This window comes from Ascaphus truei, chromosome 11 (assembly GCF_040206685.1).
Source record: "Ascaphus truei isolate aAscTru1 chromosome 11, aAscTru1.hap1, whole genome shotgun sequence".
Classification (NCBI taxonomy): domain Eukaryota; kingdom Metazoa; phylum Chordata; class Amphibia; order Anura; family Ascaphidae; genus Ascaphus; species Ascaphus truei.
The window spans coordinates 22,910,588-22,933,946 of NC_134493.1; the positions used below are offsets into that span (position 1 = coordinate 22,910,588).

The 23,359-nt window shown below is 39.0% G+C and overlaps 2 protein-coding genes and 1 long non-coding RNA gene across 6 annotated transcripts in view; 1 reads left to right on the forward strand and 2 right to left on the reverse strand.

Annotated features, from left to right (window-relative positions):
* Positions 1 to 23,359, reverse strand: part of GRIN2A (glutamate ionotropic receptor NMDA type subunit 2A) — a 1,360,048-nt gene that overhangs the window by 759,726 nt on the left and 576,963 nt on the right. The window lies entirely within an intron of this gene.
* The window catches only part of LOC142463075 (glutamate receptor ionotropic, NMDA 2A-like), a 412,218-nt gene that overhangs the window by 354,081 nt on the left and 34,778 nt on the right, over positions 1 to 23,359 (forward strand). The gene's annotated exons all lie outside the window — the stretch shown is intronic.
* Positions 2,644 to 22,564, reverse strand: LOC142463079 (uncharacterized). Its single transcript, XR_012787364.1, has 3 exons — positions 22,226 to 22,564; positions 6,090 to 6,152; positions 2,644 to 4,846 (listed from the first exon to the last, which is right to left on the reverse strand). It is a non-coding gene; the product is annotated as an uncharacterized LOC142463079 (long non-coding RNA).

Genomic DNA, 23,359 nt, shown 5'->3' on the forward strand with positions numbered 1-23,359 from the left:
ACAAAACTCCAATAACTCAGGTCACATAAAGTGATGGTGCCTAAACAGTCATGTCTTTTACTGTCCCTAAGGTTAACCTGCATCCAAAAACTAAAGAAAAAGTGGAGAAATACCTTTGCACCCACCTGAGATATCTGAGAAATATGCAAATTTAAATAACTTGAATATCATTTGCATATTCAAATGAGCACTTCCAAGGTATCTGTAACATTGCTAATTGCAGTCCAGGAGACGGACTAGCAGGGCAGAGGTAGGGAGTCTAGTAACCGACCCCTGACCTGGGATCTGGTGGCCTAAACAAACATCATATATACGGGCTGCCTGGCAACCCCACTGAGTAGGAAAAGTGGGTCATGGTTTCTGTCCCAAACAGGCAGCCAGTTGTAGAAAGCAATCAATAAGTAAAGGGAGAGGCGATCATAGCTGTGGTAAATTAGGATTGATTCAGCACACCGTGAGACAAAATTATATTTTAAAATACATTTTCTCTTAAACTGTTTTCTTTGTATCGAATAAAACCTGCATGGTTTTATGTAGCTTTACCTATTAGTTCATATTATCTCAAATTTTTGCAAACTAATGGGTGGGATAAGAAATCTTATACCTGTTTTTAGGCAGGGGCAGGTTGGCCAAGTGGGAAATTGCTCACAGGCTGGTCCTATTGTTTCCCTGGCTGGTCCTATTGTTTCCCTGGCTGGTCCTATTGCTCCCTGGACTGGTCCTATTGCTCCCTGGGCTGGTCCTATTGCTACCTGGGCTGGTCCTATTGCTCCCTGGGCTAGTCCTATTGCTCCCCTGGCTGGTCCTATTTCCAGCAATGCCGGCCACTTGACTGTGCACTTCAGTGACTGCCGCAAGCCCAGCACTTGGCTTTCATCCAAAAGCCAACTGCAGCCTCCGCCTGCAGCAGGAGCTGAGAGTGAGTTGGGGTCGGAGCTACAGCAAACATGCACAGAAAGGTATGGACTTGGAGAGGGGTGGTTTGCCAGAGTTTGGGGCATAGCTAAGAATGCTGATGGGGCTCTGCCCTTGATGGGGGCTAAGCATGGAGGGGGCTTTGGGGTGTCTAACCATGTAAGGGGCTTTAGGCTTAGAGGGGTCTAACCATGCAAGGGGCTTTTGCCTAGGGGGGTGGGCTAACCATGTAAGGGACTTTGGGCTGATGGGGCTAACATGTAAGGGGTTTTGGGCTGGGGGGGGGTAATCATGTAAGAGCTTTGGGCTGGGGGGGGGGGGGCTAACATTTAAGGCCAGGTCCCCAGTGGCCGCTGCTTTCACCTACTGAGATGTCCATATGGGACTTGAAATATTGTGCATTATGAACTTGTGAGTAGAGATCTACTTTGTATCTCTGTTCTAAAGGAGACTTACATTTTGAAGACATTGTTTGTCTATGTTGTGTTGGCTGCACAAGCAGGATTCTCCTCGTCTGAAACTATTTCCCTGCACTTTGGAACTGTCATGTCAAACAGCAGCATGGTCCCACTCCTTACAGTATCTTAGAATGTTCTCAAAGTTCTCCGTAGTATATGATACATTTGAATCATCTGAAAATCTCCATGTTCATTTACTATTAAACAATTATGTTATAGAATTGTTGTGTTCTTGCCGCATTTGATTATTTGCATTTAATATTTTCTATATTTAATGCCTCAAGTGCCAAAAGACGTTAAGCTCAACCCATTATATGCAATAATTTTTAAATTTGAAGAGCAAAGAAAATGGATTGTCACATGCTGTACATGTATGGAATGTGTGTGTATATATACTGTATTATTCATGGATGGTGTATGTATGCATGTGTGTGTGTATGTATGTATGTATGCAGATAGGAAAAAGCAGGCACAGGCAACCATACAGGACCAGCAATAAGGATTAGTAAAGAGAGCTAATAGGATTCTTCTATCAAGTTATTTTTGTTTTAAAAGGCTCTAGTTTGCAGCACCACACATTTGCTTTTCTATTATGTATGTATGTATGTATGTATGTATGTATTTACGTACGTACGTACCAATACAATTGGGGTTGTTCACAGCACTCCGAGTATTAATAAGAAGACATTTAATTCAAGCCCTTAAAATACAAAAATGAAAACAACCATGCAATGTTTCAGACTACCATCTCTCCTTGACAAAACACAGCATCGGGGACAAACTTTTAGGTGCGTGCGACCGTGAGATCTCCATCCCTGGCGTGCTTGATAAATAGACCCAAGACTGTTTTTCCATGTTCAATTATGACATCGTTTTTAGTGCTGAATGTCCGGTGACAGTCAAGGAGAAATTGCAGTCACCTAGGTACCAGAGAATATAAGAGTGGAGTTAAAGCATGTAATTGCCAATCAGTAATTCTAATTTATGGTGTCAGTTCAGCTCTTTTTGATTTTGCTCCTGTTTCCAAGTGCTATAATTGTAAAACTTATTAAAATTATAATAAGATAAAATACATATATGGAAGTAATACATAATATTGCTTAATGTAGTCACTGTAGCCACTGCTTGATTTTACATTTACATTATAGTAGAGGAATTAACATACTAAATAAGAAATTGTCAATGAGACTGATTCAATGCCTTTTCTTTATTGCATGAATTAAGAATAAAAACATTATTCTCTAAAGTCTTGATATATTGAAGGTCACGATAATGTTCAACTCATGTCAGAAGCAAAGCAGTATAGACTAGGGCAACTGTTTTCCATCTTGCCATTGTAGGAGAATGAATGTAAAGTACAGAAATTATTGTTATTTCGTATTAGTAGGTTGTATACATAAACATTCCACTATACAGTATATGTCCTCAAGTACGAGAATATCTGAAGCATGTAATATATTCTGGATGAGCTACGTCAGGGTTCCAAGTGCTGTAATATTTCCATATACTTCATCTATAGGCTTGTACTGATTGGCCAAATACCAGACAGCAGTACCAGTGGTGATGATACTCCGTTAAATTCTACCTCTGATATCTTGTCATATTGATATCTTGTTCACCCTTTTTCATGCTGGTTTCCAATACATATAGCCAGTCTGATGGTCCACTTTGTCTTGGACTTTACATTTCAGTTTATGTTGGTGAATGATATATAAAAGTGCTTTTTACTTATATAGCATTGCTCCCCCCCACCCCTCTCTGGGAGATCTTGCTAAAGCTACAGGTGTCATGGTGCTTGTTAACTGTGAGGGTTCAGGAGAGATGAGCGTATGCGATGGTAAGGGGAAACAGGACAGGCTTTTGATGATTCTTCAGGCTCTTCTCATGGTGTCGGCGCCTCCAGTCATAGCAGGCTCCAGGTTTACTGGAGACAGTCCCCACCATGACAGTCTTCTCTCATACCTCTACCCAATAGACTGTAACTTAGGCAGAGGTATATAAAACAGGATTCTTTGAGGCAGCCACTGCAGTTATTACAGCGAATGCATAGATTATTTAGGATAGGTCCCAGACCTCTGGATGGTACTGGCCTTCTTGCAGTCTTGAAGCCTTGTCCTCTGTTCAGATCTCGGCTGCAGTCAGCCCCAGGAGAGAGAGAGAGCTGAACTGCATGTCTCCTCTACCCCAAGAGAGGGAGACCTCAACTGCATTTCTAGCCCAGGAGGGGGAGGGCTCAACTGACTATAATTTAGAACACTTCCTCCCTAAGGCACAGAGGGGAAGAGCACAAGGTCTGCACCATGATTGGCTGTACACAGATCCAGTTCACCTCCACTCCTGTCACTCAGAGACGCAGCATGGGGGGGTAAACCCCACAGAGTAGTCTGTCACTGCCTGTAGCTACTAGGACTTACGTGACAGGGGTTAGAAAGTATAACCTGGACCAGCCATGACTACACTTTATTATCTGTTCCTGATAAAGCTTCTGATAGAGACTGAAATGTTGAACTCTTAAAGTCAACATTTTTGTTTGCAGAGGAAGGCCTGTTGCTTTTATAGATATAAAATATTTATCTATGTTTTTGTGTATGTATTTGTATACATATATGTATATTGTGAATCCAGCAATAACCTATATATTGACCACCAATTAGTGATTAAATAAAAAATAATGATATAAATCGTGACACAAGATGTGATAATGGGCAATAATAAGGGAATAGTTATACAAATAAAATTAATTATGTCCAATGTATGGTAACCAATAAAGGTTCTTGCTAACGTGAAACGTTTGTAGATAATCCATGGGTCTGGGGCTGCTTCTTTAAAAGATGAATGAAATGAAATTCCAAAAACAAGAAGCTCATGCTCCAAGATTTGATGAAGTTAAGAAATACATTTATATAAATGAAAAACAAAAATGTTAACTCACAGGGTTAAAATGTAAATAAAGTAGTTATATAACTTATCAGGTTGAAAATACCAGACATCCATCTCATCAATGGTTTCAATAGATCCCAATTGAAGAGTAGGTAGAGATGATACTGGTGAGTAAACAGCTCACAAATCAGAGTAGATAGCCAGTATTCGGAGTGAACTTGAAGATGTTTATATCGGAGGGAAATATGATACAGGTAAGTATCACTACCATTCCAAATCCTGAGTCCGTAAAGCCATCCTGAGGCCAAACCAGATCTAGTTGCAGTTGGAGGACTACAGGTATACCGATAACGTACCCGATCAAGTGCAGTCAGCAGATGGTGTTTTCTCTTCCTCTGCGTTATTAGTCCAGGACCCAAACCATGCTCACACACTTTGCTGTGCAGATCCTCAGCCTCTTTATTCTGCAGGAAGGGTTTGGAGACGTAAAGAGCTGGCGTAGCTGACGTAACTCAAGTGATGTCTCAAAGAGGTGAATCCCAACTTGTTTCGTTACTAGGTGGACATCTTCATCAGGGTGGTCCAAGACCTCACTAATGGTGACAATATATATGGTTATGTTGCTAAGCAACAAATTGAATGAATGAAAAAAAAACATAATATAGCAACCATTACACCTAGGATAATTGTACAACCTAACTGATATATTGCAATAAAATCAATTGCCAGTAGAAATTGAATATAAAAAGAAATAACAATAAAACTGAAGAGATATAAAAATGAATAGCTGATTGAGACTATTGTAAAGCTTTTTGCAATAACACAGACAGGAAAAAACTCAGCATAAATGTGCAAATTAATGACATTTGAGTATAATTACTAAATACAAGGGTAATATTTGTTATGTAATGATAGTCAAAATTAAATGAAGAGCGATACGACAAAATTGATATATTAAGACAGAATGATTGAGGTTCAGGAGAGGCGGAAATAGAAAGGGCAATCAACTAGATTCCATAAGTTAATTATTTTAGTCTGGAATCAAACTATTTAACGTAATGATCCAGTGTTTCCCTTTTGCAGAGAAACTTGAATCTATCTGTTTCCAGAATAAATGGGGGAATACAGTATGCTCCAAGTCCATTAACTGTATTCCTTCAGGATTTTTGTTGTGGCATATAAAAAAGTGTTTAGGAACACTGTGGGTCATAATACCATTTTTTATGTTCCTCATGTGTATGTATGTGTATATCTGTATATACAGTATGTATATATATATATACATATATATATATATATATATATATATATATAAAAATATATATATATATATATATATATATATATATATATATATATATATAGCAAATTAAAAGATCACTTGTGAGCACAATCACAAGTCTTAGACAGGTCTGCAACCCTGCCTTTCACCATTATCACCAAGCATACAGTGCAGAAAGGGATTCTGGGAAATGAACGGTGGAGGTTTCTTGTTGCCTTTTTCACTCACCATAACTTAAAATGTGATGCTGTATAACCAACGTTTCGGTCCACACAGGGACCTTCATCAGTGCAATATGATGATGGAGTTCCTTGCGTGGACCACAACATTGGTAATAATTTTGAATATGTAGGGATGTAGCTAACCTAAATGTATCTGGTGCCAAACACAGTTATAGGAAAGCAGTGGTCATAGCACCTGAAGATTAATGCTGCAGGGGGTCCCATTCGGAAGCATGACCCCCCTGAGCACGATCGCGGCAGACCCTTTCTCTGGTGCTGGATACATTGACTCTTGCTACATATTTAATACTAAAATTACACTTGACCACTAACCATATAGTGCTGTATTTTCTTCATCACACCGATGTACTGTATATGTTCCATGAAAAGAGCCTACTTTTTGAGAGAGAGAGAGTAAGAGAAAGTGAGAGGAGTAAGAGAGAGCGATAGAGAGAGTGAGTGAGTAAGTAAGAGAAAGTGAGAGGAGTAAGAGAGAGAGAGTGCGGGAAAGAGAGAGAGAGTATAAATATAAAATCAGATGACGGCTGCACGCTTAGAGCATAATGAAAACAATCAAACGTAAGAAATACTTAGCAGGGAATGAGGTGCACACAGAGGGACGGTAATCACCAGCAAGTCCAATAGGTATAGAGCAACAAGAAGTCCGCAGAATACATATAGCAATAACAGATTTATTAATACATGAGGCATACCAATGTATCCGGGGCAACATTTTGGACCTCACATGGTCCTTACTCAAGCTTGAGAAAGGACCGTGTGAGGTCAGATACGTTGGTCTGGATACATTGGTTTGCCTCTTGTATTAATACATCTGCTATTGCTATATTATGGAGAGTCCTGCGGACTTCGTGTGTGTGTATATATATATATATATATATATATATATATATATATATATATATATATATTACACACCCAGTGTATGTATGTACTTCAGTATTAGGTGATACATTTTTTATTTGGACGAACAATTTGTCATAGGACAAGTTTCGATAGTTCTCCTCTCTTCGTCAGGTCAGCAATACTGGTATACAAAGAAATTTTTAACTAAAACAGAGGTTTAGATAAGGTGGGTGAGAAAGGGAAGTTTGAAGAAGGTGACAAGTAACAGCATGGAGGGGGAAGAGTATGCTGTGGGGTGGGGGGGAAGTTGTGGATAAGAACATTGGCATATTTTTCGTATTCCCTCTTGGTAGGGTTGTATGTGACCACTAGTGGTATGCGTGTGGTAGGTTCTCTCTGTCTGTATTGTAGTAGAGTAGGTGTTCTCGTGGGGCTTTTAGTGCAGATGTAATAGTTCTGGCAATAGTCTTTGGCTTTTATTCCTTCTGTCTGAACGATTCAGTCAGGGTTGTGAGATGCCTGTTTCTGTCTTCAGTGTCAGTGTCAAAGTGGTATCTTATAGCCTGTTTTGTATGAGTGGGATGGAAGCTGGAGTTGTGGAGGTAACTGCATCTGTCTATTGGTTTCTTGAATACAGAGGTGTGTAGTTTGCCATTTTTCAGTGTTACTGTTGTATCTAGAAAATTTACTTGGTTTGCCGAATAATCCATTGTCTATCTGCCAATGTTCTTATCCACAACTCCCTGCCCCCGCCCCCCCCCCCCGCAGCATTCCCTTCCCCCTCCATGCTGTTACTTGTCACCTTCTTTAAACATCCCTTTCTCACCCACCTTATCTAAATCTGTTTTTTTCTCTGCTTTCCAAACCTCTGTTTTAGCCATAGATTTCTTTGTAAACCAGTATTGCTTGACCTGAGGAAGAGAGGCGAACTCTCGAAAGCTTGTCCTATGACATACAGTAAATTGTTAGTCCAAATAAAAAAGGTATCACCTAATACTGAAGTACTCATTTATTCTGCACTGAAGCAACTGGACTAAAATGGCTATTTTCATGATAGATAGATATATAGATAGATAGATATACACACAGACACACTAAGAATTGGCTGGTTTACAGGTTTGAAATCTAAACTAAGCAAACTTTGAAGCCATTTTTAATACAGTACAGTACAGAAATTAAGGGGAAAAAACTCATAGGACTGAGCAATGGTTTTAATCAATACAAACCACAGAAATTCAAGGAGCAACTTGCAATCTTCCCCCTTAACTCACCTATTTCAAAATATTTACATTTTTATAATAGCCTACAACTGTATTGATCTTGGGCATTAATGACCAGTTTAAATAAAAATGTGCCAAGCAATAACAGTCAATGTTCAGTTTACATGACCCTTGATATACTGCCAAGCATGAGATGTCAATGTACAGGCAGAATTGTTTCAATTGGGGGCCCCCTCCCACAAAGGTCACATTTAATTACAAATACGGTATGTGTTTATTGAACAACTTTCCAAATTTTTTTTTAAATTCGGCAAATATTACTACAAACATTTTATTTATTTATTCATGTCTCGTTCTGTTTTTTTTTTTTTTATTTGCAAAGTCACAAATAGCATCATCAAATTCGATTTTACGAAGTATATCTGATTCGATTGTCCTCAAGGAATCAGCGTTCAAATTCGGTTGAAGCAGCAACTGCAGAGCTCGTTCTTAATGAGTTTTCTCATGATCTTTTTCCTTTGCAGTTTGCAGCCGTCATTGACAGGAAAATTCGCAGAGCAAAATTCAATATTAGGAAATGTTGACTCCATTTAGTCATGCTGCAATAGTTTTTTGTATTATTATTTTTAAAACATATTTCCGACAAATCCATTAAACTACTGTATCTATTCCATTAAAAAAATGTAGAAACATTATCTTTTAACATATATATTTTTTATAATAAAAAGTTAGGCTGTAATCATTATATTGTTGTAATGACACCAATTTTTTTTTTTTTTTTTTTTTAAATTGTGGAGTCTCTGAAAGGTCCGTGTCCCATGGAAGGTCTGGGTCCCATGGAAGGTTTGGGTCCCATGGAAGGTCTGGGTCCCATGGAATGTCTGGGTCCCGTGGAAGGTTTGGGTCCCATGGAATGTCTGGGTCCCATGGAATGTCTGGGTCCCATGGAAGGTCTGGGTCCCATGGAAGGTCCGGGTCCCATGGAAGGTCCGGGTCCCATGGAAGGTCCGGGTCCCATGGAAGGTCCGGGTCCCATGGAAGGTCCGGGTCCCATGGAAGGTCTGGGTCCCATGGAAGGTCCGGGTCCCATGGAAGGTCCGGGTCCCATGGAAGGTTTGGGTCCCATGGAAGGTTCGGGTCCCATGGAAGGTCCGGGTCCCATGGAAGGTCCGGGTCCCATGGAAGATCAGGGATCCTTGGAATGTTTGGAGCCCGGTTAGCCCATGCCTTTAAGATGGAAATGTGTACAGGTCACATTTTATATACAGTAATTTATTTTAAAAAAAAAATCAGGTAAAAGTGGCAACATTTTAAGCACTTTTAAGAACATTTTTCAAAAATGAGAAAGGTAATAAAGATAATAGAAAGGTCATAAAGAACATTTGAAGACATTCGCACATCTTCTCCTCTCATTCTGGACACATTTTCTCCTTTCCTTTTTGCGCTGTTTTTCTTCCAGCTCACGTCTTATTCTTTTCCTCCATCTGATTTTTTTGGGTGACTACAAGTCAAAAATGAAAATATATGAATGACGGTGTACATTTGCACTGCATTACAATAATATTAATGCAACCTTTACAATTTTATTTTGACAATTGCTGAACAAAGTGTGTTGTGTAAAGTGTATAGTACCTACGTTAGTGCAAGTGACTTGCATTGTACTGTGCCATCTCCTGTAATATGGAATCTGTTTTATTTCCACATCACGTCGGCACCCTGCTGTCCTCTGAGCTCTTTCTGTTAAGATCCGCAGAAAACAAGAGTATAAGGGCTTTTTAGGAGAATTATGAGACAGGTCAAAAGTTCACAGAGAAGGTCGTTAAAATGGGTAAGATGCTCACAATATGGAACCAGAAATCCAAAGGTGCAATTTATCATAGAATCTCTGACTTTTATCATTATTCTATTGAAGGCCAATAGTAAAGATGAAGTATGCATGTTCTCCATTCAGAAACCCTGTTATATCAGCATGCTCATAGGTTCTCGAAAACTATATTTATAATGTAAATATAGGGTTCACACACAGTAAATTATTCATATAATGTATATCGCACTAAAAATATTAGTGATCATGTAAAATATTCTGAATCATTGTACAGTATAAAAAACGTAGGAGAAAAACAGAGCACTAACAAATGGAACAATCAAAGAAAGAGTGCGGTTTCCATAAAAATTGTATGAATATTTATCAGTCATGAAGACAAAAAAAATGCAGGTGTCACCCCACCTATGCTTTTTTGCGCCATGGCGCTTTATCAAGGTGCTTTGAACTTCATTGTACATTATGGCTGAACATACAAGTCTCCCAATATGAGACAAGGTAGGCAGTACCTTGCACAGGCAAGGAGAGAGGGGAATGGAAGCCTTATTAAGGGAGAAGGCAGGTGTGAGGAATCCAGCTCAGGAAGAGGCTGACTTCCTGCCTCGTGGCCATGTTGGTAGAGGCAGCGAAGTCAGAAGTCATCCATGTTCCTCATAGTGAAATGCTGCAGCTAAGTAAGATTATATTACTACTGATGCAGCGGCCGTTATTCGAACACATCTCAGCGCCGATTTTGAGTTTTCTGCTGTTCCCCACGCAGCATGAAACACGGCTAATCGCCCCAGGCACCCGTGCTTATCGCGGATGTTTTGTTTGAATTTCATGGATTCTGTTTCTTTGTTTGCAATAAAATGGATGAATTGTAATGTGTACAGTACTGTGCTACTGTTGCAAACACAGGGTAGGTAGCGCTAACTATATATGAAGAAATTAACCCTTATATGAGGAATAACCCTCACATAGGGGGCTGCCTAAATACTAAAACTGACCCCCTGGTCAGATGACAGTAACAAGAGAAGAATAAAGTATTAAAAAGGCGCCGGCAGGTAAAGGATATATTCACCAACAGGAAGAACCGAAATGGATTCCAGGCTGTAGAGATGTGCTTAAAGGAAATATAAAAAAACACAAAACATAGTGTAATACTGTAAATAAAGGACAAACAACATATAGTATACACAACTACTAAATTAATATGTATCAGCTGAGATCATGGGTGATTGGGATTATAAAAAACATTTAATAAAATTGATTATAAACACTGGACATAAAAAACATATACAAATCATATAAACAAAAATTTAAATATTAACAAATGTTAGGACAATTGGTATGGGACCGGTATTCCACTTCACCAGATGAACTGCCCACTCACCGGACGAAAGATAAAAACAGGCGGTGGATATATCTGAGAGTATCCCCTCTCTTTTCAGCTCACACAGCTACTGCACCGGATTCAGGGCCAGGATGATAGCTGCACACGCCAGGCTGCGTGTGTTTTACTCTCCCTTGGCGCTCATTTCTCCTCGCAGCTGGTGGCAGGTTCACCGCAGCAGATTCGTGCTGATCTTGACAATGAGTTTAAGCCGATAAACAGCTGATTCGTCTCGGCACTGGAAACAGCTCAGGCGTAGCGATCTGGGTCCCACCAAATTAACCCTACACGTTTCGAGAGCAAGCTGCTCTCTTCCTCAGGGGTTCTACAAATGTGTCCCATAATGTCCTCTTTTATAGGAGTCCAATTAGGTCCAATAAACACCTTGATTAAATTGCTGCACATGCGCATTAGGTAATATGTGGAAAACAATGTCCATTTGTCCGCACATGCGCAGTACTGCTTGATAGCAGAAAATAAAAATACAAAGTTAAAGTAACGATCTCAGCTGATTAACTAACATATAACAACAAATAATGTGATGAGTGTATTAGCAAATATATGTGCTATAAATAAATGTGCTATCGATATGTGACATAATAAATAATAAAATCTAATCTAAGCTATGTTATGTGGTGTGTATATATGATCTAATAATGTGAATATAATTAGTATATATTGTGGTTGGTAGTTGGACTTAATTCTGTGGTATATATATATAACTAAACTAGTGAATGAGTTAAAGTGATACTGTTATGCTAATTATTAAACTTAACAATTATTAATAATAATACTGAGTGTAGTGCCTATTTATTGTAGGTAGTTGATTATATTTTGAATATGTGACTTTGGGACTTTATAATAATAAAAAAAAAAAAGTGATTGTATTACTGTTAAACCTTTAAACCAAGTGAATAAAGTGCTTTAATAAGTGTTGAATATTTACTTATAATATTAAGGTGATTTGTGCTTACAAAGTGTGTTTTGGATTACATACATTTAGCATTTACATATTTAAACATTAAGACAATAATCCATATTAAAATTATCTGGAATCCAAAATTTATATAATAAAAATTATCACAATAAAAACCATTGATATGAAAGAAAAGAACAGAACAAACTGGACAAATGACACCTTGAATTAATTTACCAAAAAGGATTTTAAGTCGAAGTCAACGTTGAGGCCTAGTGGGGATAGGGTCCGTAGTTCGTATATCCAATAGGACTCACGTCTCCCCAGTAGGCTCACAGCGTTTCCTCCTCTCCAATTTGGAACGATGGTTTCAATTGCCATACATTTCAAACCAGTGGGATCTTGATTGTGCACTTGCTGAAAATGATGCGATACGTTGTGCGTTGTTAACCCTCTCTTGATATTATATATATGTTCATATATGCGTCTTTGGACACGTCTAGTGGTCATACCCACATATTGCAGACCACATGGACACTCCAATAGATATACTACAAATGAACTTTTACAAGTGATGTGTTGTTGAATTAAATAATTTTTGGATGGCTTGTTTGATGTGTAGTTGGATGTTCTTATACTATATTTGCACGCAGTACACCTATGGCATGGGAAATATCCTTTATTTATGACAGTGTTACGTAACTTTGTTTGTAAAGATGGGCAGCTAGGAGCTAATTTGCGTCCGATGTTTGGTGCTCTAGTAAATACAATCTGAGGATATTCTGGCAAAATGCCCTCAAGTTCTTTATCTTTTTTTAGAATAGGCCAATATTTTTTAAATATTTTCCTTATATTTGGTGCCATCTGGTTGTATTGTGTTATAAAGCTAAGATTAGCAGATTTATTTATAACCTTATTTTTATATTGCAGAAGGTTAGATCTTTCCATTGCTGCCACTTCTGTTATCGTTTTGTCAAGATCTTTAGAAGAATATTCTCTTTCCAGAAATTTTTTCTTTAAATCTTTAGCTTGATTATGGAATGTTTCGACACATGAACTGTTTCTTTTTAATCTAATAAATTGTCCTTTGGGTATATTTTTAACCCAAGATGGGTTATGGTGACTGCGTGCATGTAGGTAATTATTTGCCTGAACTGGTTTAAAGTAGGTGCGGGTTTCTATTTGGTCATTAATAGCCGAAATGAGTAAATCCAGATATTCTATAGATGTCAGACTAGAATTAAAAGTGAATGTCAAATTATATGTGTTATTATTCATGTACTGTTTAAATTTTTCTAAGTGCTCTAAAGTGCCTGACCATATAAAAATGATATCATCTATGTAGCGCCGCCACAGGACCAAATCCGCTCCAAAAGGGCAACTGGACCATATGTGATGTTCTTCCCAGCTGCCCATAAATAAATTTGCGTAACTGGGAGGGAATTTGGTACCCATGGCGGTGCCACATACCTGTAAATAATATTGTGTCATAAAATTAAAAAAATTGTGATTTAAAATAAACTGAATACCAGAAATTATAAATGATTTTTGTTCTGTGGAAACTGTTGGATCCTTATCTAATGCATCAGAAATAGCTTTACATCCATGTGCATGGTTTATAACGGTGTATAAAGAATTAACATCAGCTGTGACAAAATGATAATGTGACTTCCATTGGATGTCCTTGAGGGTCTGCAATATGTGGGTAGTGTCCCTTACATAGGAGGGCAACTGCACAACGTATGGTTGGAGTTTATTATCAATATACTGGGATAAATGTGAAGTTAAAGATTGTATACCCGATATTATCGGTCGGCCGGGGGGAAATTCCAAATTTTTATGAATCTTGGGAATGATATAAAACAAAGGAATACGTGGATATAAATTATAAAGAAAATCAAACTCCTGTTTTGTGATTATTTGTTGATCTAAACCTTTTGTCAGAAACTTACAAAGTGATTGTTGATATTGAATGGTGGGGTCAGAGGTTAGGGGTTGGTAGGCGGACACATCTCCCAGAATCCTAAGAGATTCTTCGATGTAGTATGATTTGTCCATAATGACCAACCCCACCCCCTTGTCAGCAGGTTTTATAATAATCGCATCATTTTCCTCAAGTGCACGTAGGGTGTTTTTATCATCTACACTGAGGTTATCATGTTTGATTTTAAAATTACGGCTTTGAACTTCAATATCATCAGTGACCATTTGGGCAAATGTATCCACATAGGGACCACTCACAAATTTGGGGAAGAACGTTGATGGATTTTTGAATATTTTATTCTTTGAGGATGCGGCAGAGATGGGTAGTTGACTATTTCCATCTGTTCTAGTTAACGCATCCCTAAAAAAATATTTCTTGAGGCATAGCTTTCGTACATAGCGTTGAATATCTATGTACAACTTAAAGCTATCAGGGCCTGTTACTGGAGCAAAAGATAATCCTTTAGATAATAATTTTTTCTCTTTTGCTGTAACAAGGTATTTACTAATATTAAATATGTTATTGTGTGTAGATTTTAATTTTAATGTTTTGTTACCTTTTCCATTCTTTCGCCCTCCTCTCGTTCCTCTAAGGTGTTTTTTCGTTTTTTGTTGTGTGCGTCCCTTGTGGGCCCGTCTCTCCCTAATAAGTCCCTTATTGCTTCTTTGGCATTTTTGGTGTCCTTGGACTGTGCTACTGTGCTACTGTGTCAATTTCATGTTTTTAAAAGCCAGAACACTAAAATTCGTTATTCTGCACTCACCGCGCTCGCATCTTAGTGCGGGAAGGCTGGAATTCATCCCGCGGTTTCAAATCGGGATTCCGATGTACATGACGCGTGAAGTGTTTGAATAACGGCCACTACATCAGTAAGTGTAACACATTATTGTTACAGCCTTCAGCGTAATTGAGTCTGCTGTTTGGAACACAGCAACAGATCTGTTTGTGATATTTTGTTGCCAAAGGACAGAGCTCAAAGAGGTGTGTGCGAGAGCCTGTTTCAAAAGAGGAAGTGAATATGATTTTCTAAATGGTTGCTACAGCAACCAAAGGATGATCAGTACATAAAAAAAAATATATATTAAAAATGTCATTAGGAGTTTAAAAAAATGCAGACAGTATTATCTAATATTACAGAACTGATGTATTTTAAAAAAAAAAAATAGGATTTTTCACATTTTGCTGCTTTAGTTCCAAATAACATAAGCGTTATGTCTGTCTCCTGAAATATGGGTTTTGAGGGAGCAGATACATAGGATATATGCTAATTTAAGTAATTTAAATATAGTTTGCTTATCCATATTAGCATATATCCCAGAGTCCTCTGTTGTGCTCCATTTTGTACACGGGTGTCTCTCCACATGTTGTACAGATGTAGTAAGACTTACTGTTTTAGATTGCGGCCCTTTGGAGAATAGCTCTGCAGTGGTTCATGCTTTTGAATGGGACCTCACAGTGTTAATCCTGTTGGACCATAAGAGGAGAAACTGATACTAACCTTTTAGATTAGCTACCCAGCTGCATCGAGGATGCTGGACAATGTTAAATCTCCTGTCCAGCCCCCTTGATAACCGAATATGATTCCATAATATTCCCCCTCATTATGTAGAAACCCATATTTGGGCATCTACATCATCCAGGGGGCGGAACAGACCGGAGACTGCTTCTTATCTTCAGAGCTGCTGGGGACGGCACACAGAGATAGGGATGAAGACAGCGGTGAAACTTCTCCACAAGGTTAGTATCGGCTTCTCTCATCTAATGACCCATCAAGTGAGGGATTAACACTGCGGGGGTCCCATTCAGAAGCATTCACACTCACAGGGTTAATCCTCCTGGGCCGCAAACCTTACTGTTTTTGGTGCCAAGGACAGGCCTCGGATTTCAGCATGTTGGACTGTGGCACCGAAAAAAGTAAGTCCTACCAAATCTCTATAAAGTTGTGTTTGGGAAGGTGTATTTATCTCTTGGGAGTATTTCTCCCCCTCACCTTACCCTTCACCTCCCCCTCCCCCTTCCCCTCTTCCTCCTTCCCCTCCTCCCCCTTGCCATCCTCCCATCCCCTTCCCCTTCTCCCTGTCCCCTTCCCCTCCTCCCTGTCTCCTTCCCCTCACCTCTTTTGCATGGCATTAGCACTAATGTCCAATATACTTAGTGAAAAGCTGGCTATGGCTTAAAGGAGCATTTAACTTTGTGTTAATGAGCTTTGAAAATATCCTTTACCATTTTAACACCTTGTTAATGTTAATAACGGAGCTCTGTGAATCTGTTCAAAAGATAATGAGGTGCAAAACCAGGGCAACACTCGTGTATAAACAGCACCCGATTTGTCCAAGAAGAAAATTTCATTTATTTTTATTGGATTTTTTTTGTATAGTGTGCAGTTTTTGCACTGAACTTTGCTACCAACAGAAATAACAAGATACTTGTAGTGTAAGTAATGTACATTGTTACAACAAAGCATTTACTCATAATGCTGTATGTGTATTTATCTAAACACAATTTATTATTACTTAATATGCTGAGATCTTGGCCTTCTTCTTTGTTTTATCATCTTCAAACGTATCTTCTTATTACATTGGGCCTGGCATGCCGAGATGTGCGTTCCTATCCAAAATGCAGTCGCCACATTTTAAGTCTTAATTTCCCAATTCACTTTCTTACAAAATGTTTCACCAAGCTTCAAAGGGTTAATAATGTCATGAAGTTAGTTTTAGAGGTTGCAATTTTGCAAGCTTTCAGTGAAATATCTTATTTATAGTTCCAACATTAAACAAATCAAGTGGGTTTTTTTTGTTTGTTTTTTAGATAATGAGTTTAAGCAAATCCTGTGACTTTAGTATATTACTCTAAGGTAAATTACTGTATTGTTATTATAATGATAATTACTGCAAAGTGTATGTATGTGTGTATATATATATATATATATATATATATATATATATATATATATATATATATATATATATATATATATATATATATATATATATATTGACAGAAATATAGACAGCGCCCTTCACACACTACACCTAAATTGCTGCAGTACTGATAATTGTGGCAAATGTTTGCACCAGGTAGATTAGCTTAATATAAAATGGTTAAATCAATAATGTATGGCATGAATTACATATATAACTTGCCTAAAAATTAGATAAAAAACAAAAAGAAGTGTGCATACAGTTACAAAAATAATAAAAAATAAAAATATAATAAAAATAAATTTGCTAAATAAATTGCAAAAAATGACACAAATTGTGTCATAGGACTAAACTAAACAAAAAATACAAGTAAAATAGGCTCATTAAAAAATCAAAATTGTGGACACATAAAAAACAATATGAAAAAATGAGCCAATATGAATGATTATAAAAAGAGTACTTAAGGCCTCATAAAGTCCATGATAAATAGATTGCAAAAGTCCAGGCTGCTTCTTCTTGGGCTCACCAAACTCCCACAGTACCTATTAGAGAAAAAAAAAAAAAAAAAAGCGCCCGATCCTTGTGTAATATCAGATGAAATTTTTTTAATATATCATGGACAAGACAATTGCACACTTACAATTTGTCCGATAAAATAAGGCATATTATGGGACCAGCCCATGCACCAATTGAAGACTCCACGTCACCTCTGTGTGTATAGGTATCCACAATGGTTCCAGATCTTGTGTCTGTATCAGCCGCTGTCTCCAAGATGAAAGTTCTTTACTTTGGGAGCGCTTATTACGCACTCCGTCTGAATCAACAAAATACTGGGTGCAAATCCTATAAAATAATTTAGGCAATACGATACCGCATCAAGATGAAATATCAGAGGCAGCACTCCAAATGGTAATCAAAGTATTGTATTAAATCAACAAGACATCATTCCAACATTTTGGTCCACAAACAGGACCTTTATCAAGGTGATGTGATTTACAGAGTGAGAACGGACACACATATATACCTAAAAACCCATTAAATGTACAGGTGCAAGAATTAATCTACTTAATCATTACTCCCATCCATGTTGTTTAACCCCTTGTGTACCTGTCAGCAACTGGACTGTTGCTGTAGCTCTAGATTAACTGCGTGCTTCTGACACGCGTTAATGGTTAATGGAACGCAAGGAAATCTCCATTAGGAACCAACTGCGCATGTGCGAGGCTTCGAAATCAAAAGATGTATAAAACAGCCATTATTTAGCTATTTCAATGATTGCTCACGTAGGAAATACATCTAGGTATAATAAGGAACACTCACGTAAATCTTGCAACTATCCAAAAGCATCAGGTAAGCGAGAAATAACGAAGGTGCCAAAGCGGGACCAACTGCGCATGCGCGAACCGCCGAGGGGTGAAAAATAAATAGATAACTAAAGAGTCTGTTACTTAAAGGGACACGCATATCCTGCAGCAAACTGCGCATGCGCGACCATTAGATTAATGCCAACAGTCATAATAGCTGCCACAAACTATAGAAACAGCACTCATAGGTGATGTAAACATATTTGTACCACCAAAATTCATCAAACCCCTGATAAGCAACATGAGGGAACACATGGATCTCAACATACAGCACCTGAACAAAAACACCTAAAGTGATAGTAAAAAACATCATAAAAATGTGAACATACATGATGATGTATACTGGCAAGATATATAAAAAATAAATAAATGAAGTACACAATTCCCTGTTCTGACCCTGACCAGAGAAAAAACAGGTCATCAATGTAACGAAACAACCTGAGTTTGCTGCTACTAATGGATGTAATTTTACGCAAAAATTACTTTAAATTAAAAAAAAAAAATATTTACAGCTCTGGGGTACAGCGATGGGGTCCAACATGGCCCCATCGTACGCGAATCTGTGCATGGATTCGTATGAACAGAAACATTTTTTTGGGGAATCAGTTATATAGCCAACACATTGTTAGGTTGTTTCGTTACATTGATGACCTGTTTTTTCTCTGGTCAGGGTAAGAACAGGAATTACTAGCCTTTGTTGACTTGTATTATTGTTATTATAATGATAATTACTGCAAAGTGTGTATATATATATATACACACTTTGCAGTAATTATCATTATAATAACAATAATACAAGACACTCAGCAGCTAACATTTGTGGGAGATGCATAAATCATCAAGCCTACAGTATATCTGTAGCCGCACAACTGCATAAAATGAATATGAATAACATGCTTTTGTGTACATTTACTTTATTTGGTTAACAGTCTAGCATTTACAGGATGTACTTCATGGACTTTAAGTCATGTAAATAAATGACTTGCAATTTGTAAAATCATTTTGTAAATAATTGTAGTTAATTTTGTTTGTAAAGAAAACACAGTTTTTTTGGCAAATGACAAAAGGAGCATGAAATTGGGAAATTATTTTTGAGAATGGCCAGAACAATTAACTGCCTTTTAAACAGAAAACAAGGGGAGGGTTGGGGAGTGATCACAGGGCCACACAAAAAGTAACAGTAAATTTATTAAAAGTTAGATTTTATAATATGTAGGTGTGCAGTTAGTGAATTCTTTAGGGGACTCATTCATTTTGTGTTCCCCTTCCCCCTCTTTTTGCCTTTTAAACAGAGCTGTAATATTTTTTTACATAATATATTCTGTACGTAATATTTCAGCCACAAATTATTTTCCTTCATTGGTTATTAAACAATATATTGAACTGCTACACATCTGAATTAATGAGTTTACAATTAGCTTTATTGTTAAATTAGGAACACACTTTCATTGTAGTTAGTATTGCTGTGAACAGTTCATGTTTTAATGTGTGTATAGAGGTAGCAGACATTATTACACCTGCTGGCGTATTAGTCCCACCCCTTTTCACCTCCATCCTTTTTTCGCACATGGTTGCTCTCACGGACGCGTTGGGTGTGTCCCACTACAATGCGTCAATGGGAGCCATAACGCCTGCTACATCTGTACCATGCTCTCCAGCCGCAGCTCATGGAGTAGCAGTAGTACAGAACAGGGAGTAGATCTGGGATATTATGGGAGTGTCATAGAATCTTACGAACCTATTTCACAACTTGACCCTTTGGATGCCTGAAGACCTTCTAGGATCGTGACCAAGAGGTAGAGGTCATGTGGTTGCCCCTGGCCCCCAGTGACATGAACGGAAGGGGCGGGGGCTTCACTTCTGTTCATGTTTACGGGATGTCCCCTGACATGCCAGCCCTCATGACTAGAGCTGTACATACTGTTCTGGATTCCATTTGCAAAAATGTTTCAGAGAAATGTTCACCGACAGGACTGTCTCTTGTTCCTAGTGTGATGCTATGGTGATGCAGATTCATTCTCCCTTTCCCATCTTACCTATGTAGTAGCAGCCCCCTGGGCATTTCATGCACATGATAAGGTTCACGACATTGCTGGAGGAACAGGTGAACCTTTTTGATTTTGTGTGTGGTATTTGTATTGTGCCCGCTGTGTGGAGCATTGCGCAGGTTTTCATCTTACGTCCTCGCATGGTCTTGTCCTGCATTCAGTTGTATTGTTGAATACTTTACTCCTCACCATAATTTCCTTGATATTATGAGGTTGTCTGTATGATAATAAGAGTATTTCAGGGAAGACCTGCTGCAGTCTTGAATCTTCCTGGAGAATCGGTTGTAGTTCCCTGGCGATCTTGCGTAGGGCAAGTAGGTATGGGTTATATTTGACCACCAAAGGTACCCTGTCGCTTATCTCTTTCTTTTTGTACACAAGGAGAACACTTCTTGATATTCTGGAGGCTTTGTGGATTTTCTGGTCTACAATTCTGTGGTTATATCCACGGTTTATGAAATCCGATCGCAAGGCTGTAATCCACTGGCCTCTGTCTGCTGTGTCGGAGCATATCCGGTTGTATCGTATGGCTTGTCTGTAGATGGTTGCACGCTTAGTGTGTATGTATGTATGTATGTATATTTATAGGTGTAATTACTAGATGGAGGTCCAGTAAAAGAGAGACAGCACACAGATGGTTAAAGTCCAAGAAGTGTATTAAACATACAGGGTATTTTTGCGTTTTTTTAGTGATTTTTATTGGTTGTTTGGGTGATGGTATGCACATTGGTGAGGGTATTAGTATCTGTCACGATCATTTGACCACTGCACCACCCTGAGAACGGTCCCTCTCCGTGAACCGAAACGTTGGTTGCATTGACCTGTATGTTTAATACACTTCTTGGACTTTAATCATCTGTGTGCTGTCTCTCCATTACTGGACCTCCACCTGGTAATTACACCTACTGTATTTATATTGGATAAGCATCAGGACTTACTGGAGTATGTGTGTGTGCCAACTACTGTTCTATTACTTATGTGTGTATGTATATATAATGTGTTAACCTGTAGAATAATGGCCACTATCTCTGGATACCTTTAATACAGTATCTGCCAAATATTATATAAGATGATAGAACTGTTTATAGAAGCGCACTGCTGTCTGAAAACTAGATGAAACCTGTACATTAGTTTAATTCATTGCAGATCCGAAGGCATCTAAAGGGCCTTTATTTATGCCCTCAACATCATTTTACAAGAAAGGATTCTGATTAACAGAAACAACTATTGAACATGCCAGACTAAAATACTTTGCTCAGTAGTAGTCTCTATGCCTAAATGTTTAGTGTCATTAATTTGAATGGAGAAGAACTTTCCTCTAATACAGTAGGAGCTATTGTTCCTGATTTCACTATTTCTGCTCCTCAAATACTGTACTGTAAAATTTTCATTGTGATATGTTTAAAACTCTGCAGGAATTATTTGTGTTATAAACTGTTGTAACCCTCTTTCCTGCTGACTAGACAGGCTACTGATGCTGTATATACTGTACCTGCTGGCACACCGAGATCTGAGCTTCCGCTAACTGGGAGCCTGGGGCAACAATAGTAAATGGCAGCGCCTCCACTTGCCCAGGATCCCCTAGATGTGAGATTCCCCTGGACAAGAACAATAATAACAAACCACAAGTATATGTAACAGTTTACTATCTATATATACGTTGGGCCTAATAACACATATGCATGAAATAACATTAGCGAACATACACACTTATATAGCAGTTATAAGCTTGAATGACATATACATATATAAGAATGATATAGCTGTATACCAGTATTTCAGAGTGCACCCACTGTGCAAGTGTCCCTTCCCCACCACCGTGTGCACCCTACACCGTGTCCAATGTACTGGACCAGTCCCTTGGTCACTTAACCTTTAGTGTCCCCAAGAAACCCACCCCCCAAGACGGGATCAGCGCCTGTAGGTACCGGTGTTGGTGCACTTTATAATAATACCTGCCGGGCGCTCCAGCACCTGGTCGCTGATACTTCGAAAAGGATCCGCAAATCCAGCGTCGTCTCTCACGAGTAGTTCCTCACTGTCAGGGAGATCTCTCACGAGGCTTGACTCCGCAATGCAATTTGATCCCAAACTACAGAGCACCTTGTAGCTCAGGAAGATGCTGTGTCCCTGACTGCTACTATCAGTAAATGGGTAAAGTCCATATCTAGGGCTGTTACCTGCAGTACCACAAGCTGGTGGTGACTCAGGGCCTACGCTGGGGCCTAGGGGAATATTCTGGCCTATGCAGGGGGTCACTGACCCCCTGCACTACACATCTCCTCTCCCCTTGCCTCCCAGCACCAACTGACACCAACTGCCTGCTTTCTACAGCGCGCGGAATGTTTCAGAATCAGAGAGCAGAGAGAACTGACAACCCCCTTGGCTGCTGTGACCACCTGGTATCCCAAGTCCCTGAGGCTCATGGGACTTGTACAGTGGCGGCCGCCTTTACTCTAAAGCGGCTGCCACCGCGGGAATTTTAAAACCGCGGAGGCGCGCGGCTTCTTTTCGGCCGGTTTCCCGCGCCTCGGGCGCTTTCAATGATAAGCGCCATTAGCGCTTATCTGTTGACGCGGCCGCCGCGCGGGAAACTCCGTTCAAATCGGAAAAAAGCCCCGCATTTAACCCGGCAAGCTTTAGAATAAAGCTGGCTGGGACAGTAGTTCCACACAGAGCCTTCCCTGGTTATGTCCGCCGCTGGGGATGCTCCTATCTAAAATGGCCACCTCTCCTGTATCACTGCGCATGCACAACTCTATCTGTAGGGGCCGCCGCAACTATCGCACTACTGCGCATGCACGAATCGCGCATAACATGGCGGCGCCCTGAGCCAATACCCCCGGGAGTCCCCGGTGCCGCGGCCGCCCCGGCAGCTCCCACTAGCACCAGGGTAAGAAGGGGTGGTACCGGAGGACGTGGCTACATCAGGAAAACACGATATTTTATACAGCGTGATGGGATGGGCGATTTAACCTAATAGAACGAAAAAAACGAATATCAGCTCCAAAAGCAAAAAGGTAAGTGAAATCAAATAACAGTCTTTTAAATTGATAATAGCAATGTCCGGTACATATAAGTATAGATGC